The sequence below is a fragment of the Harpia harpyja genome, chromosome 12 (genome assembly GCF_026419915.1).
Source record: "Harpia harpyja isolate bHarHar1 chromosome 12, bHarHar1 primary haplotype, whole genome shotgun sequence".
In the NCBI taxonomy this organism is placed as follows: Eukaryota; Metazoa; Chordata; class Aves; order Accipitriformes; family Accipitridae; genus Harpia; species Harpia harpyja.
Genome location: NC_068951.1, coordinates 34,756,210 through 34,773,727, shown reverse-complemented (window position 1 = coordinate 34,773,727; position 17,518 = coordinate 34,756,210). Strand labels below are relative to the sequence as shown.

At 41.8% G+C, this 17,518-nt stretch overlaps 1 long non-coding RNA gene across 1 annotated transcript in view; it reads left to right on the top strand.

Annotated features, from left to right (window-relative positions):
• LOC128149561 (uncharacterized) overlaps positions 1-17,518 on the top strand; it is a 138,866-nt gene that overhangs the window by 99,362 nt on the left and 21,986 nt on the right. The window contains exon 4 of the long non-coding RNA XR_008237672.1: positions 5,782-5,829. This is a non-coding gene — a long non-coding RNA (uncharacterized LOC128149561). The remainder of the gene's footprint in view (positions 1-5,781; positions 5,830-17,518) is intronic.

The window sequence follows — 17,518 nt, the reverse complement described above, 5'->3', positions numbered from 1 at the left end:
AAAATAAAGCTACAGAGCCAAAGCAGACCAGCATAAATAGTGTCAAAGAATCTGGATGAGGGTTTTATTTTCAGGGTAGAAGTGGCTATTGCTTTGCATATGAGTGGACAGAGGATGCAAAATCCATAAGGAAACCAAACGTTCAGCTTCACATACAGACATCACTCTGTGTCTCCTCTTAATCAATATTACAACTAAAAGGGTCAAGGAAGTTAAATATCAGTGGGGCTGGTTGAGATTTTGTTGTGGTTGTGTAATGAGAAATATGGCATATTCCTGCTTTTTTTGAACTGAGAGTCAGATGGAGTGTAACTAACGTTTGTCATGGTACCACTAGTCAAGTTAAATACGCTGGAGTGGAACTGGGGGGGAATCAGGAGGTATAATTTGGTCTCACAACCATGACTTACAGGCTGGAAACAGGACAGCATGGAGACGTGACAGTTCCCTGACAGTTACTTTTGTCCTGCCATAGACAGTTGTAACAATTACACTTACACTTAATTACTGCACTTAGACTGTGGTAGGCTAAAGCACTCAGTAGGATAGGAGGTGTTAAGAAGCAGAATGCATTTTAAATTTAGAAAATCCCCTTGAGAAATATCCTTATTTCACACTTATTATTAGCAAAGCCAGCTTTGGAGAGAAAATCTTTGCTTCCATGACTGGAACCAGTGTCTTCAGCCAGAAGCAGTTGTATAGAAATCTCTCATATGGGGACATCGACATTCCATCTGCTCTGAAAATCTAGTAGCCGCTGAGTCATCTCCCATGCCATGTATATTTGACATAATTTTTAAAGGTTAGCAATACTGGGGTACTGCATTCTTAACAGATAGGGGGTTTTATCTTCATTTTCCTGTGAGCCTGAAAGTAAATACCTGTCTGATCCTGCTACTGTTAAATTCAATGACTAAAGTCCTTGTTTGTTCCAATGGTGGAGGATTTAATGTTGCAAACTTAAATAATTGAAATAAGTGACCCATAGTGATACGAGGCACACATCCAACAGGCAGAAGGTCATTTTCTTCTTAAGCTGTTTATAGGTGTGAATTAAGATGCCTATGAAAAATGCTTTGCCATTTCTTCCAGATTCACCCATGTAGCAAAATACATGCAGAGCAAGCAGAGTTTATAGGGGGAGGATTGGAGCAAAAAATTACAAATAACATATTGTGCAGCACACAGTCTTGGCTGAAGCTGTCAGCACCCAGCAGTTTCTGTTGTGCTGCTTATGGGCTGAGGTTTTTGGTATCCTGTGCTCATTGTGCACCTTGTGTGTTGGGCTCCTTTGAAAATTTAGGTACTTGTTTTCCTGCCTAATTGGAAGCAGAACTCATTTGAAAATGTATTCGCTTTCCCTCCAGGGATGGTACTATACCAAAATACAGTGTATGCTTTGGCTTAATTTAATAAGTCATAATCTCTTCTCATATTTTATTACATTTTAGTGCGAGGTGATTTTTTCCAGAGATGACTCAAAATAATACAAAAGAAACAAGCTTGTCCTGTGAACAAAACATGAATTATAGCTGATAAAATCAAGACAGTTTGAAGGCTTGCCAGCACAAAGAACGAACTCCCTCAGATTCCTAACTTACAGAGTAACGTTAGCAACCCCAAATTTCCCTAGTAATTTTGAAGTTTAAAGGAACCTTAAGGACACTCTAAGGAAATCAATAGAAAGAAAAAAATCCCTGTTAATGCAGAGAAGAATCACTGCAAAATGAGGAAAAGAACAAGGTGATTTCTGCTGTTTTGATGAAGACTCACAGCTTACAGTGCTCTTGGACACACTTAACCTGTGCCTTTTGGATGTGGATGTTGTTATGCTCATTGGGAACTGCCATCTCAAGAAAGTATGTAATGCTGTGTGTGGAAATGTCAGCATAAGCAGAATGAGGTGTTCACTTGGTTTTCTGAGTTTCTTGCATGGGGGATATTGTGCTGAAGGTCTGTAGACCGCATTATCTCACAGCTCCTTGCCAGGTGCTGTTCAAGATGTGAGCTTTGGCTTTTAAAGCCATTTATGGGTGGAATACAGCACACTGCTGGCTCAGACTGTGAGCCTTCAGATGGGAGGTGTAAATTCAGCATGCAGCTATAACTGAGTATTCAGAGATTTACACTGTGAAACTCACATGATTTGGTAGTCTGGTGGAGCTGTTGTTTATTTTAATGTTAGAGAGCATCTTTCAGTCAGGCCTTTCTACAAAAGGAAGTGGAACTAATTCAAAAAAGAATATATTGGCTTTTTTAATATATTGAATTCATGCTTAAGGATCCCAATAAGTTCATTAAAAATCATCCTATAAAAACCTGTGGAAGAGCCTCTCTTTGTCCTCATCAGTTTCTCTGTTGCAGAATGCAAGAAATTGATTTCAGTGGAGACTATTCTTGTGAGCTGAAATCTTGTCAGCCCCAGTTCAGTAAAGAATTAAAGAATGTATGTGAGCACTTTTACATTAAGGTTTTGAATGTAGGTAGAGTTGTGCCTAAGGTGGAACTTGTGTTTTGTTAAACAGGTTTAGGTGTGAAAGAGACAATTGCATAAAACGCATGAGGCTCTATGTCTCTTCAAGGTATTCTCAGGAACTTTGTCTCACACTGGAACTTTTTTTCACAGTGCACGTGATGTATATGCTTGGTATTTTTAGAATGACAAATAATGCAAAAGGCTGTTCTTACTCCATCAAATCCTTCATTTTTCTAGATGCCTTACCCCAGAGTTTTCAGAAGGTATCCACTGACTCTGAACCTCTGTCGTCTGCACAGTTTGAGGGATTTATAGTCACCATGCTTCTCTGCGTCATGCTTTAGAGATATGTTCTTGAACATTCTCCCCAATCTGATCTCTGTTGGTGTTTTTTAGGCCTCTCCAAAATTGGGTCCCTCTCAGGAATTAGAGACCTTAAGCCACTGGCAATATTTTTAAATGTCTGAAGATCATATCCCAGATTTCCTTTGTAGACTTGGGCAAGTTGCTTAACCTCTCTGTAGCTTCAGTTTATTCACCTGAAAAGGAGGGAGAATATCTATGTTGTAAGCATGCTGTGCAGCTTAATTCAGAAATGTGAGCAGAAGGTTCTCTGAACTCCTGGGGTGCTGAATGTAATTAAGCTACAAAATATTATTAGTGCTAGTATTAGTATTAAATAACAATACATATTTATTCTAAATATACCATTCTCCTACTTCATGCAGTACTATCTAAAAGACCATTCACATTACAGAGAGACGTGCTCTGTGTGGTATGGGTGAAGTCTTAGCTTCATGAAAGTTTTGCCATTGGCTTGTGTGGGGCCAGAATTTCACTTCACAGTCAATCTTAAACCCGTGTAAATCAGTGCAAGATCAAGGCTTCTATATTGTGAAAATGTGAGTTGTGCTTGATTTTTATAAACCCTGCAGAACCATTTATTAGGCATAAAATACTTTTAAAAGGAAAAAAAACCATAACTATGCATTTCAAATCAGTTAAATATTGCTGGCATTAAATATACTTTAGTCTTATGAATAATTTGGAAGATTATTTCAGTGGAAAGATTAATCAAGGTTCAGAAATATCCCTGAGTCAATGATACTCATTGCAACTGCTGTCTGAAATCAGTATGTACTCTCAAAACTCTTCAGAGGACTGGTCCCTATCCCAAAGAATTCAAAGCCTAAGATGGGGAGAGAGAAATCCCTGAAACAAAAAAATAGCCTCTCAGTGTTTTTCAGGTACTGAGACTGGAATTGGTCGAGGTTGATGGCAGTCTACTAATGACTCTGTTATCCTTTAGGATTTTGTTAAAAATGAAGACTGCAACACAAATGAGATTGAGAGCGTACAAAATCTGAGATGAGGAACCAGTTCCCCACTGCCACATTTTTAGCCTGAGAAGTAGATAGCTACAATTTGAAGCAGACTTTTCAGTTCTCCTTGTATAAGTGTAATAGTGGTTATTTTAAATGCATGCATCATACTGAAAGGATGGTGGAATGGATACTTTCTAGTTCAAGGTCTGCTGCTGAAAACATTTTCTGCTTTATTAGCTGTATGCATGCTGTGATGTCTCATAGTGCTCAGTGAGAGTACTCTTGGGTGCCAGGATTTGCAGGATTCGGGCCCGAACAGAATGTAAGATTAGGCTCTGAACCAGTACAAGTGGACAAACTGCAGGTGTGTAGAGGGTAGCAAAACTACACTAGTTGCTGCCTACTTACCCCCTCCTGATGTCACTTGGAGTTTTCCCCTTTGGTCTGTAGGTATAATAAATCACTTTTTTTACGTCATATTCACCAACTGGGTCTTTGCTCTGTTTAGCTCACTAACAGTTAATATCTGTGAGTCATTTTCTCCAGCAGAGAGCCACTCATTCATGAAGAAACTCTTTATCAGCCTGGCAACTTGTGAACTCCTTAGTATTTGATCTGATGCAGACAGTGCTCCTGACGAAATCAATAACTGCATTGATTGAATAGCAACCTGAGGGACTGGGCCCTGGACTGCGCTAACACAGCTGAGAGATGAAGTCAGTGACTGAAATACTTTCAGTAGAGTTAGGAGCTGTCCCCTAAGACAGGAGATTTTCTGCAGACTAGAGATTTTAGATGTCATCATATGAACTCTGATGTACAGACAACTCACCCCTAAATCAATCTTTTCATCCTATAAACATGGCTCTCAAAGTTCCACTGGGACTGAACTCCCAAGAAGGACCTGGAGGTGCTGCCTTTCATGTTTGCACAGTTGTGTTCTCCATTAGGTGAAACACTGGCTCCCTTGAGTACAGAATAGTGCAGCTTACTGGCTCCTTTGACAGAGTGAGTCTCCTTGGAGTGACCGGGAACAGCAGGACCTCAGAGCTACCCTGGGTTGCGCTACCGGAGCCATTACAACCCTTTGCTGTCCTGGCCATGCGGAAAGGCAGCTCTAATTGCTGCAGCTCTCCAAATCTTTTCAATGCCTGTGTGACACTTTCACCTTCTAGTGTTTCAGAAGTAGCCCTGAAAATGAGCACTGTCAACCCAGAAAAAACAATGTGTTAATCTCCACGGTCATCCAAGGGGCAAACCAAACTTGGAGCACTTTAGTAGCTGGGCTTCATAACCTCTCTGCTTTGTGCCAATGTGACCAGCCTCTGGAGACCTCACAGATTCATTCCTCACCTTGGTTAATCAGCTTTATCTAGCAGCACGACTGGGGTCAGTTACACTTACTAAAACTCCTGACCTTGGATAAAGCCTCACTGATTCTCTCAGCAGGACAACATCCTTTTTCAATACTGATAAAAGGCCTGATTCTGTGCACCATTACACAGTTTTCCACTGAGTTATTCTTGATTAACACCAGCATTAGGAAAACACAGCAAAGATTTCTGAAATGTTTACATGGGATATTATTTGGGGGTTTTGGGGTTGGGGTTTTTTTTGTGTTGTTTTTTTTTTTTTTAATTGATCAATACATTTTCCATGGCACAGTGAGAATCAAAGCTAGAACTGTGTCTGCATCTACTTATCAGTGCTGGTTTTGTAGTGGAAGACAGTATCATTTGTTGCAAAATATATGATATCTACAGGATAACTAAAGCTTTGTCTATGTGGGAAAAATACAGAGGATTAAACTGATGCATAAATTTAAGGTTGGGTGAAAGTTTATGTGGACGTTCTTCTTCTGGTGTGTGAGAGGTTTGTCTCAGTTTAGCTTAAAATGAAGCTCAAAGAGACATCATCTCTGTGTATTTTTCTACCCTGAAAAAAAATACTAACTTAATTAACTGTGTTTTCTCTGTTTAGTGTGCCAAAATTTTGAGCTGGTGTGTGGGCCACAGGAGGTGTTCTTAGGTAAGTAAGTGCTCAAAAATGCTTTCTTTTCCTCTGTGGGACCTTTCTTGCCAGGTGATTCAGGTCAGCTACTGTGATAAACCAGGATCAGATATCCATCTCTGAATCCAATTGTGCTTAAAAAAAAGAGTTATTGTCTCCCAGTCTTTCCTTCTCTCCCGGTTGTTTGTCAGTGTCTCCCTGCCAGATGTTATCACATCCTCAGATTGTTTGCAGAGATGTTCAGAAGAGGGTCCTTAAGTTGCTTCTGACAAAATCCTCTGGGTTAGCAAAGAGCTATTACTTAAGCCGTCTTAAGTAAACCTGTCTTGTTTTGATTGATAGGGATTGGGAATGCTTAAAAGATCAGCTCTTAAGAGACTATGTGTCCTGCCTGCCTGCTGATCTGGTGTCAGGGCAGTGGCAGGTAGCTGGAGACAGTAACCACTCATGAATCTGCAGAGAGCTCATCTGCCCAACATCCCAGAGTAACTCCTCAGCGTCACTGACACCATTGATGGTGGGCTGGAACTCTTGGGTTCTGTTCCTGATTTAGCTGCTGGCCCACTACATAGTCTTGAGCACATCAGCCATCTATGCCACAGTTTCTGCATCAAGGCATAATCATCTTCAGAGCAGGAGGACTGTGAGAGTTAATTGCAGAGTGATTTGATCCCCTTGGTGCTGAGTTACAGGCTACTGGTGCTACTTCTGCACTTCATAAGAATTAACTTTTTTTTCTTCTTTCTGATATCTTGAGTAAATGAAAAGCCAGATTTGTGTTCACAATGGGAAACTATACTTCACTTTGAAAAATGTTGTTTATTCTGATGACTCACTATCGGGATTGTTGTTATGTTAAGTGGCCCAGCAAGGAATCCTCCTTCTCAGCCCTCATCAGAACAAGCACACAATTCCCAGGAACAATGCGTCAAGCTATTTAGCTGTGCACACGGAGGGCTCAAATCTGCTGTCCGAGTACCCCTGAAATTCAGTTTGACTTCGTATTGCTGGGTAAGGTTAGCATGAGTGCATTCTTATGTGTATTCCATTAAAACTCACATCAGCTTCTCAGAGAGACCAATGCAAGTACCACTGGAATAAGCAATAGCAGCCCTGGCTCCTTATCTGGAATTAGTCTGACTTTATTTTTGGCTATAGGGTGATGTTAGTTGTTGCAATGCGGAAAAAAAGTGGTTGTTACATGCTAGCTGGGTTGCTGAGACACTAGTGTAGGCAAGACAAATTGTTGATAGAACACCCTAACTGTTAGTGAGAACAGCAGAAGGTAAAAGTCCCCTTCCAATGTTAACACAAGTTAGGAACACCTTTTCTCGTCCTGAAGATGAAGACAGGCACATAAAGCCATGTTGTGTAATGTCACATGTAATGTCACATAGCTCTGCAGTATTAAATACTTGTCAGCAATGCCAGCTTGAGGAGTTCCCGTCCCTGGCTCACTCCAGTGACAGAGCATGGTCCCTCAGGTGGTAATCTCTGTTGGCAGCAAACCACAGTGCAGAGGTAGTAATAAACAGTCAGGGGTTATTTCACTCTTGAAGAAAGCAGAGTATGTAACTATGCCTGAAAGTGTCTGCCAAGGTGGTGCATGGCTGGGTTGCTCCCTAGTTTGGCTGATGTTCCTCCTTACACCACCCTGGCTTTGTAGAGCAGTATTGCATATATGTGTATATATATAATCTGTAATATGGTCTGAGTAACTTTTCCAGTGGAATAGCTGGGGTGGGGGGGTGCTGCTTATGCGGCTGGAAGAATCTAAAATTGAGCCCTTAAAATGAAAATTAACAACTATTCTGTGGTGACAGCAGAGGGTCAGTGTGCGAAGTGAGTGGTTTTGTAATACTGCTATAGCCCAGGAGTCAAAAATCTATTTTCAAGCAAGTATCCTTCCAGAAAATTCTCACTCTTCAAATTATTATAAGATGCTTTCAGCTCTCCCAAGATGATATGATGGATGGTGAGAAAAGCAAATTAAACATACTGAGTTTAAGCTGGTTTACTGCTTAACTGTATCCTCTACTGGGTTTACTGTTTTTTATTTTAAGCTGCAAAAGGGTTATTACCATCTTAAAGCTGGGAGCTCCAGTCTCCAAATCCCTATAACATCATGCAAAAGTAAATGGGACAGTTAACTGACAGACACTGTCATAACTTACCCGCTGGAAGCTCATGCAAGCTTCTGACACTAAAATCCTGCCTGTGAAGGCACAGAACGAAATCCCGTCGTCACCTGAGGCAAACACAGTTTGACCACAGCAGCTTTGGGTGGAGCTACGTCCACACCACCAGACACAGTTAAGGGCCACCCCTTACCTTCTCTGTATCCAAAGGGCATCTTACCCTCTTGGTGTCTGTCTGAGCAGTCGCAGTGCGACAGCGCCTCTCATGATCGAAATCTTTAAGAGGAAATATGGAGATAGTAGGGGGAGGGTGGGAGATGGGATTTCCCAGAGAAACCCGACCCAATTCATTCCCCCCAAGGGTGGGTTGGGATTGCAGGAATATCTCCTGGCAGCCTCCTGCCTATAGGGACCATCCACACTGGTCCTCGGAGGCCGTCTCTCACTTCCTCGTCTCCACCATGCCAGGGCTCCCTTGGAGCAGTATTGCCAGACATCTGTTAGCTGCTGCTATCTCTCATGGCTTCTCTGCTTGCCACGCAGTGAGCCCCAGGAGCATCTCATGCTATCTCAAGTGACATTAGTTAACTGCTCTTTCTTCCTCTCTCCATGGCTCTCTCTGTGGCCACTGTCACCTTTGCATGGCTTTGCTGTGGCACCAGGGTTCCTCTTTCCCCAGCAGGATGGAGCCAGGGGACAGGACCTGGGGCAGGGAGGACAGTGTGAGAAGGCTTTCCCCCTCCTACTCCTGTTCCAGTGTATAGTCCAAGCTGCTCATCTGTTTTTCTGACACATTCCTCCTTGCTCCCTACAAAGGCTCATTTTCTCAGGCTGATTTCAGAAGCAGTGGGAGATGCCGATGTGAAGCCAGTGTTGTAAAAGCACACTGAAACCTAGCTTAGACTTGGAGCCTGGCCTAGCCAGATCAGCAATAAAATTTTCAAAAGGAAAGAGGAAAAAAGCTATTTCCCATCACAGGAGCAGTGGGGTGTTTTCCATGGGAACAATGATGTTCTGGTTAAGTTCTAAGAACTTTTCTAATTATTAGGCCAAACCAATGTGAAAGCTGATGTCAGCAGGAAGAGCTGATGGGAGGAATTATAATTGTGTCTGGGGCCATATGAAAGCATTATACCATGTCTTGCTCCAGACTTTGCATGAGTCATTTTCCTCCGGGTCAGGATTTTGTATTGAAGTGCAGACTGGTAGTTGTCTGGATCTTTCCTTGTGCCAAAACTGCTGTGAAGTTGGTTTTGTTTGGGTTTTTTCCAGTGCCACTGTGAGAAGTACCATCAATAGAATTTCTTTGCTGTGGAGGGAGCATCAAGCAAGGCATCACACTGCGTGGGGCAGTAATTGCAACACTTGCTGCTGATTTATTGTCAGCAAGTTCTTTTGTGGAAAGAGGGCTTCCTCAGTTCCATCCATAAAACTCCACTGGTTTCAGGAGGAATTATGGCTGCTTGCCACTTCTGAGTATCTGCCTCTGAGTGCTTAGGTCTTTAATTGTATGTAGATTTTCTGTAGAAGCCTATTTGCTGCAGAGACCTACCTTTAGACACCACACCGCAGGACTCTTCCCAAATTATACTGTAGTTTCCATCTGTAAAGCTGAGGTAACAGCTTTGCCCCTCCCTTGATTAGAAGGCATTTTTAAAAGCAGATCCACCAAGTGATCTACCTCTTTCCTCCCCTTTCAGCTCATCCCAGCTCCTTGCGGCATCACTGGAGAAGTACCTACTGTTTTCAGATAGAGCTGGATTGGAATCCATGATACTCTGAAAAGACAGTCACAGATTTATTGATGTTGTCAACAGGTGAAACAGGTTACAAGACTGTGTAAATCTAAATTTTGTAGGAAGCAACAAAGCAAGCAGTTATGTCATAGAAAATGGGCAAAGCCTGAAAATGATCCGACAGTTGTGTGAAGCACTTCCCGCTACAGTCTTCAAATCAGAGAGAAAAACCCATCAGCTACCTTGTGATCCATGTCATTCGTGTCCATATGATGAGTTAAGCCACCGCACTAGCATCAGCCGCATTCATTCACAGCTGTATGGTACTTGCTGAATCCTTGTGCAGTCTTTCCGGTGCATAATCTGGAAGGCTTTGTTACATGTCAGGCCTGCTTAAATGTTCATGCACATAAAATATTCAAAGACTTCTGTCACACCCACAAAGCACTGGCAGAGCTCCCCTTCCTCAAACCTCTCCTAGGCTGCTCTGGGAGAGGCTTGACTTTTTAGCCACTGTGGGTGTTAAGCGCGTGCTCTGAAGAGTCTGTGCTCAGCTCTGGTATGAGGTCTCTGTTCACACTTGAGCACAGATATTCCCAGACTCAGAAATGTGGATACTCAGAACTTTTCAGTTTATGCATGCAAGAATATGCACTTGCACAGAATGCACCAGCTTTGCAGAGGATTTTAAAGCACAATTGCTTTTTACTTAGTAGCATAAAAATATACAAATCTACAAAAAAGAAAAAAAAAACAAACCACCAACAAAATATCTCTATTTCCTGCCTCTGTTTCTTTTGCACCATGGGCGTTACTCAGAGTCCCGTAAGTTGATCAGTTTTTCTTTGCAGTTCATCTTAGGACTTTTGAGCCTTGCAGTCTTTTTCAGCTCTGCCTTTTGGCTGGTACCTCAGCTAAACCAGAACATGCATGCTGAAAAAGCATTTCCTTCTTCTGCCCCATCTTCTGCTCCAAACCTTGTGTATTTTGCTGCACATGTGTTTCTATATCCCAAAGTCTGACATATCTTGATTTATGTATTTGGTTTTGATAATTTTCTCTGCTGCAAACAGCAGTCCTCTGCACAAGAGCTGGAAGAAGTGACTTTTCCTGCTCCATCTTATCTTCTTCTGACAGTAACTCCTGAAACAGATAAGCCTCCTTCCATCAGTCCTTCACTGTTTTCTGATGCAAATTCATAAAACTGGAATTAAAATTCATCCTGCTGCAGTATGTGGTGGTTTCCCTCTTGACAGTTTTCTGAGTGAGAGCAGCAAGTGTGAAGGTGTTGAAAAGCAGCCTGCAGTGCTCCATGTCAGCTGTAGCTCTCTAGCAGGAAACACTGCTGTAGCAAGATCAAAACCTGATATTAGCATGGTGTCTGGGGCAATGCTGCCTATTCTTTTTGTTCTGTTAGAGAACATGCTATTTTCTTGCTTCATTGCTTCATCTGTAGCACACTGGCAGTGGTGGCTGTCATTATTATTATTAAGGGATAGTCTATCATGCTTTTCAGTGGAAAATTGGATTCTTGACAAAATCATTTTGCGTAAAGTTTTGTCTTTGGTGGGAAAATTTCACTTTTTTTATTAAAAATCATTCGAAGAATATATTTTTTTGCCTGAAACTTTTAGAAAGTATTTCTTTAGTGCAATGTTGTTAATTTTTATGGGATATAGGGACAGATGTGTTTATATTTTCTGTCTGTTTTTATGGCTCGCTATTATAGCACTGACTCTTGTGGTTCTTCAGAATACCATTCAAGTGCCAAAGAATGAACAGAGGGCCAGTATCTATTTCACAGTTTTATCAGGATAAATCCATGCTAGCGCCACTGAAAGCAAGGCAGTTTCTTTGTATATATGTCAGTCTATCCACAGGGCTTCTTGACTGGTTGAGCGCTGGGGGCAGAACTCCCTAGTGGAGACATGGCTTATATTGGCAGAATAATAGTAATCTTTTGCCAATATACTTCAAACTAGTTTCCCATACTGCATAAAATATGTCTGGAAGAAAACTAGTTTCTGCTGACACTGCTTTTGTCAGAAGAAAAATATCCAGCCTCTGACTGAGACAGTCCTATGACCAGACACGTTATGTGCAGACAAGGGCTCAGATGCAGTATCTGGTCCTGACTGCCACCTGGCTAGCCCTGCAAAGCGTTTTCTGCTCTTGTTGCTCCCTTGTAGTAAAACCAAATAACACCACTTCCCACCCCCTAGATACTTGAGCCAAAATTATAAAGGTGCAGGCAGATTTGGTAGGTAAAGCAAGTTCCCCTACTAGTCTGTGATTTTCATGTGAATGGCTAGGTTCATCGCTGTGACCTGCCAGCAGAATAACAGTCCATCTTCTTGGTGATAAGCCACAAAACCCTGGAGGCGCTCCTGGCACCTTCTGAAGTGCAATCTAAGGTGCATGTCAGCACTGATTAAATGGAAGCTTTATAGAAGGTGGTTTGGGCCTTGATTATTTCAGAAGCACCAGTAGTCAGGGAACCGGATCACTTGAGCTGTCAGCTGGGTGATTTAGTGCAACTCCTATAGGGAATAATGAAGGTTGTGATAAACTGCAGTGTAGGAAGCCGGTAAATAACTTTTATGGTAGAACTGTATTTGGAAACACTGAATAATGGCAACTAGTGTCACAGATCTTATGGAAAGGTGCTTTCCAGAGTTATATATTTAAATGGACATAGTGGGTCTAAGCTGTTCTTTGGAACTCAGTTGAAATCGATAGAAAGACTTCAGGGTTGATTTAAGAAAAGGAAATGCCATCAATAATGTTGCATATTTATTGATAACATGAAACAATTAACTCCTTTGGAGAGGAGGAGTAAATGTGTTTATGTTAATGCTGATTTATTACTTTATCACTTCCATAACACAAAACAAGACTTCCAAACCCTAGCATCCACTCGTTTTTTTATCTTGGCCTATTTATCATTTCTTTTTATCATGAAGCCCACACAAATGAGAAGAGACATTTATTATGTTCTTTTTATTTCACAATGCATAATTCAAATCTGGAAATACTGTTTTCCAGAAGAAATACCCATTTATTTTTAACACTTTTCTCTAACATTATTTTCTATAGGTTATTTTAAGAACTGGTCACATTTGGGTCTTTATTTTTATTGTTTTTCAATTCAGAAAGCTCTCTAAATTAATGTCCAGTGGAAAATTAAATCTCATGTTCTAGTTGTAGACAGAATTAGATCAATAGATTCTTACTAAAAATTATATGTGAGATTCCTTTTATGCTTTCATGAGCTGACCTTCTTTGCTACTCTAGAAAAATTTTCAGAGTGAATAACTGAAGTCACTCTGAAATATTATTTGCTTTTGGAGTGCTATACCATGGATGCTGTACACCGGACAGGTGCATGTATTGACTGTAATTAGAATTAGGTTTGATGACACTCAAAGTGTCCATATACATGGAGATAACTTCTCAAAAATCTCTCTGCACAAGTCATACGGCTCTTTCCTCTGCTTTCCTGCACTTTGGGCACTTACGGAGCGCAGGAAGCTGACATTTTACTCAGCTGGGGCCCGTACTGACTGGGGTGCATGACTGTGACATGCCGATGGATGACGGAGGACCAGGTGTGGGCTGAACCATCAGGCCTGATCCTGTTCCAGTTACAGCTGGTGCCCAAGTTTGCTCTGACTTCAGAGAGCGGGCTGTTGGGCTGTGCTGCAGGCAGTGGGAGCTCTGGATGTTTGAGGAAGGAATAAGTGGCTGTGACCACTACCTGATCTCTGTGGCATTCATTTTGTCCATCGGCTATGTAAATCTTCTGCAGGCCTTGTTTTTCTGAGTCCTTGTTATTTACTGGAGTGAACTTACCACCAGTGAAAGGTCCTGACTGCCTCACATACTGACATCCAGCCCACTATGCAGTTCTCAGATGATTTGGTGTATACCGTGATGATGCCTAGAGCTTTGTATGGTGCTGGGCCCTTGCATTTTCTGATGAGTTTTTGTCTCCCTTTGCAGCGTCTGTGGCCAGGTAGAGCACAGCAGGGTGTGCTCCCATGTAAGAGGTGTTGGAGAATCTGGGGACTCCAAGAGCATAATAACACAAGTACAATTTAGGACAGGTCAGACACAAGCTTTATTAACTATGATCATAGTGAGAGAACATTTGGAGAGCATCTCCCCCTCTGCTCTCCTATTCTCTGCCAAGTGATTGCAGAGACCCAGCCTATATACTGTTTCAGGAAAAAAAAAGGTGAAGGAAACAATTTTTCAATGCAAACAAAGCCGGGTATTCATCCCTGGGAGGGATGGACTCCTTAAATAGCTTGCTAACTGCCACAATTCTAGGAAGGAACCAAACAGTAAATAACGTGCCCATATGGAGAGATGGTTCTTGGTGGAGCCTATAGGAGTGGTACACCCAGTATTCTCTTAGCTCAAAAGTGGGGAGTTGGGAACAATCACAGGCTGTTAGGTTTTAGTCAAAGGGAATGTTCTTTTAGTTAGGATAAACTTCTTAGCCAGACCTCTCAAATAATAATTTTAGCACAGAGGTAGTGTGGGGTGAGCATTGTTTTTCTTAGGTTGCAATGAATCTGCAATAAGTGTTGAAGCTCCTTTACTGTACCCCCTGCAAAGAAGAGATTTTAAGATAAGAATTATTAGAAAAATGTCAGAAAATGTGAATAGCAGCAGGGAGCTGTTATGGCTTATAAAGTGGCATAAGGAGAATCTGAGGGATGCCAGGAGGGTGGAAGATCAGTTGGTGCAATGCTTGCTCTCTGCCTTTTGGATTTCTGGAAGACAGCTGAAATTTGGGAACATAATGGTCAGCTCTGTGACCCCTCACTACAGCTCTGTGGTTTTGATTTACAAGTCCTAGGCAGCTTCGGACTGACTAGAGTCAGTTACTATAAACTACAGTCAGTAACTATAAAAATGTTCTTTTCTGCAAATAGACAGTATCACTAGATTATATCCTAGGTGAACTTTTGTTTAGGACCAATCAGGGATTCTTTGATGGGCTTTTTTCTTTTGCTGTTTTTCCCCTCAGAAAAATCCTAATTTGTCAAAATTTAAATGTTTCATAAACCAGGATCCTTTTCCACTCTTCTTCTAACTCAGTCAAAGCATGGAATTGCTTTTTCAGAATGTGCATGACAGGATGTTTTGACATTTTTAACCTGAAATCTTCATATTTTTATTTCAATTGAAGTCACTTTCTACTTTGAAGTTTTAAGTAAATGGAGATCAGAAAATTTAAATGAAAAAAATTAAAACAGAAACAAAGTGTTTAAAAATAATGACAACAAAACACCATGAGTGACCTAACCTGAACATTTTGTTCAGCTTTCAGTTCGCGAAATTTCCAAGTTTTCCTTATTTGACTGCACCACAGGTGCAAAGCATTGACAAAGCAGGATTCTTTGATTAGTGCAGAGGTTCCTCCTGCCCTGCAACAAGCATGTGAAATTGTGACATAGCAAAGTCATCCCTCAGGAATAGGACTTAGACTGGGGTCCAGTGTGTATTCTGAGATTTCCAACAATTTTGTGAAGTAGCAAGTTTTTCCTTATCTCTCTATTCCTGCCTCTCTTGAACTGCTGGGAATAATTTCTTTGGATGAAATTAGCAAAAGGCTTTTCATAAGTGCATGAATAGATTCAGGTAGTAGAATATATAATGTATATAAGAATATAAGAGAACAAGAGCAGATTAGAAGATTGGCAATTAGAGTCCTATCATTCTTCATCCATTCATTCAGTTTAGTTGTTCATTTCTAGAAACTGGCCATTTCTAGTCTCCTCTGCCTTGTCTTTCAGTAATGCTGCTGCTGTCTGCGGAGCCAGCCCCATCCCTGACCAGCCATGAGTTTCTGAGACCCTTCTCACCACTAAGCCAGGGCACTGCTCTCATGGGGCGAGGCAGCAGGTTTTACTTCTGCCTGGGTACAGCGCTGCAAAGTGGATGTACAATGTCCCGGCAAAAAGAAGTGCTGCTCAAACCAGTGTGGGTATACTTGCCAGCCCCAGAAAACCTGTACACAGGTAAAGTAATGCAGTTATCCACTGCTCTGGGTTATGCTGTCATTATGTATCAAGACAAATTAGTGTACTCGGAAGCAATCAGAAGTAATTACTCTTTAAGAAACAATAGGCGTCACTCTGTGGCTTCTATCTGACAGCTAAAGAACTTGGCTTCCTGTGAAAAACCCATACAGCTTAATCTTCTTGTGTCAGATCATATTTCCCTGTCTTCTCTTGGTAAATGTTTACATTGCTGCAGTAAAAGGGGGCACTGCATGATCTTGGCTAACAGGGGACTGTGTGTTTAGAGATAGTAATGGGATCCAGCATCTTTCAGCTACCACTCTCAAGATGAACGCAAAGAAGGTTTGTAGGTACAGAATAGCACCTCTGCGGGGGCTTAGTGGTCCCATTCTCAGGAGTAAATCCTGGTTCCATGAAGTCAGTTCCTACTGTTAGACGAGCTGATGCTGCGGCACAACAATGATAGGAAATTAAATGATAGGAGTGGTCACAGAGACCTGGCTGTTCTTTTGCTCTTCAGGTAAGACGCTCAATGACATTCCAACTGATTCATATTAGGAGTGTAAATATATGCACTGAACCCTGCTTTTACCACCCCTACTGCTGCATTTTCATTCTGTCGTGGTTTAACCCCAGCCAGCAACTAAACACCACGCAGCCGCTCACTCACTCCCCCCCCACCCAGTGGGATGGGGGAGAAAATTGGGAAAAGAAGCAAAACCCGTGGGTTGAGATAAGAACGGTTTAATAGAACAGAAAAGAAGAAACTAATAATGATAATGATAACACTAATAAAATGACAACAGCAATAATGAAAGGATTGGAATGTACAAATGATACGCAGTGCAATTGCTCACCACCCGCCGACCGACACCCAGCCAGTCCCCCGAGCAGCGAATCCCTGCCCCCCACCTCCCCGTTTCTGTACTGGATGGGACATCACATGGTATGGAATACACCGTTGGCCAGTTTGGGTCAGGTGCCCTGGCTGTGTCCTGTGCCAACTTCTTGTGCCCCTCCAGCTTTCTCACTGGCTGGGCATGAGAAGCTGAAAAATCCTTGACATTAGTCTAAACACTACTGAGCAACAACTGAAAACATCAGTGTTATCAACATTCTTCGCTCTGAACTCAAAACATAGCACTGTACCAGCTACTAGGAAGACAGTTAACTCTATCCCAGCTGAAACCAGGACAATTCCCATCACCCAGTTGTCATTTTCAGGTGTTTCCTTAAAGATTGTACCCTTCCTGAAAGCTCCAGTGGCATCTTTGAAATCTTATAGAAATCTAAAGTCAGTGTGTGTGTCAGTCAGTGACTGTGTTTTACAATCTCCAGGAGGAACTGCAGGATTCATCTCAGTGAAGATGAAGCCAGAGTGGCAGACTGAGATCCCGGTAAGCTCCATACTTGTAGTGATTATAAAGTGTGCCTCCTTCTTAGGTAGTAAAGTAGAGAGAGTCTAAATTTCAGGTCCTGGCAAATGCTGTCATCACTGATGCTGCTCTCAGAGGGTTGTTTCACCCGTTTGTAACTTATCTTTGAGGTAGCTTGTGGGAAAGGAAGACTAAGTAACAATAAAGTGATCTTGTGGTTAACTTAGTTAAGCAGTGCATAGGAAATCTGGATTCAGTTCGTGGCTTTGTTTTGGATGTCCTGTGTAACTGAATACACAGTGTCTGTTCACCTCAGCTCTCCTTCCATCAAATACAACTAAGAACATTTCCATACCATCAGAAGGTGATTTTGAGGATATATTCACTGGTAAGAGACTGAAATATTCCATGTTATTGGGTGC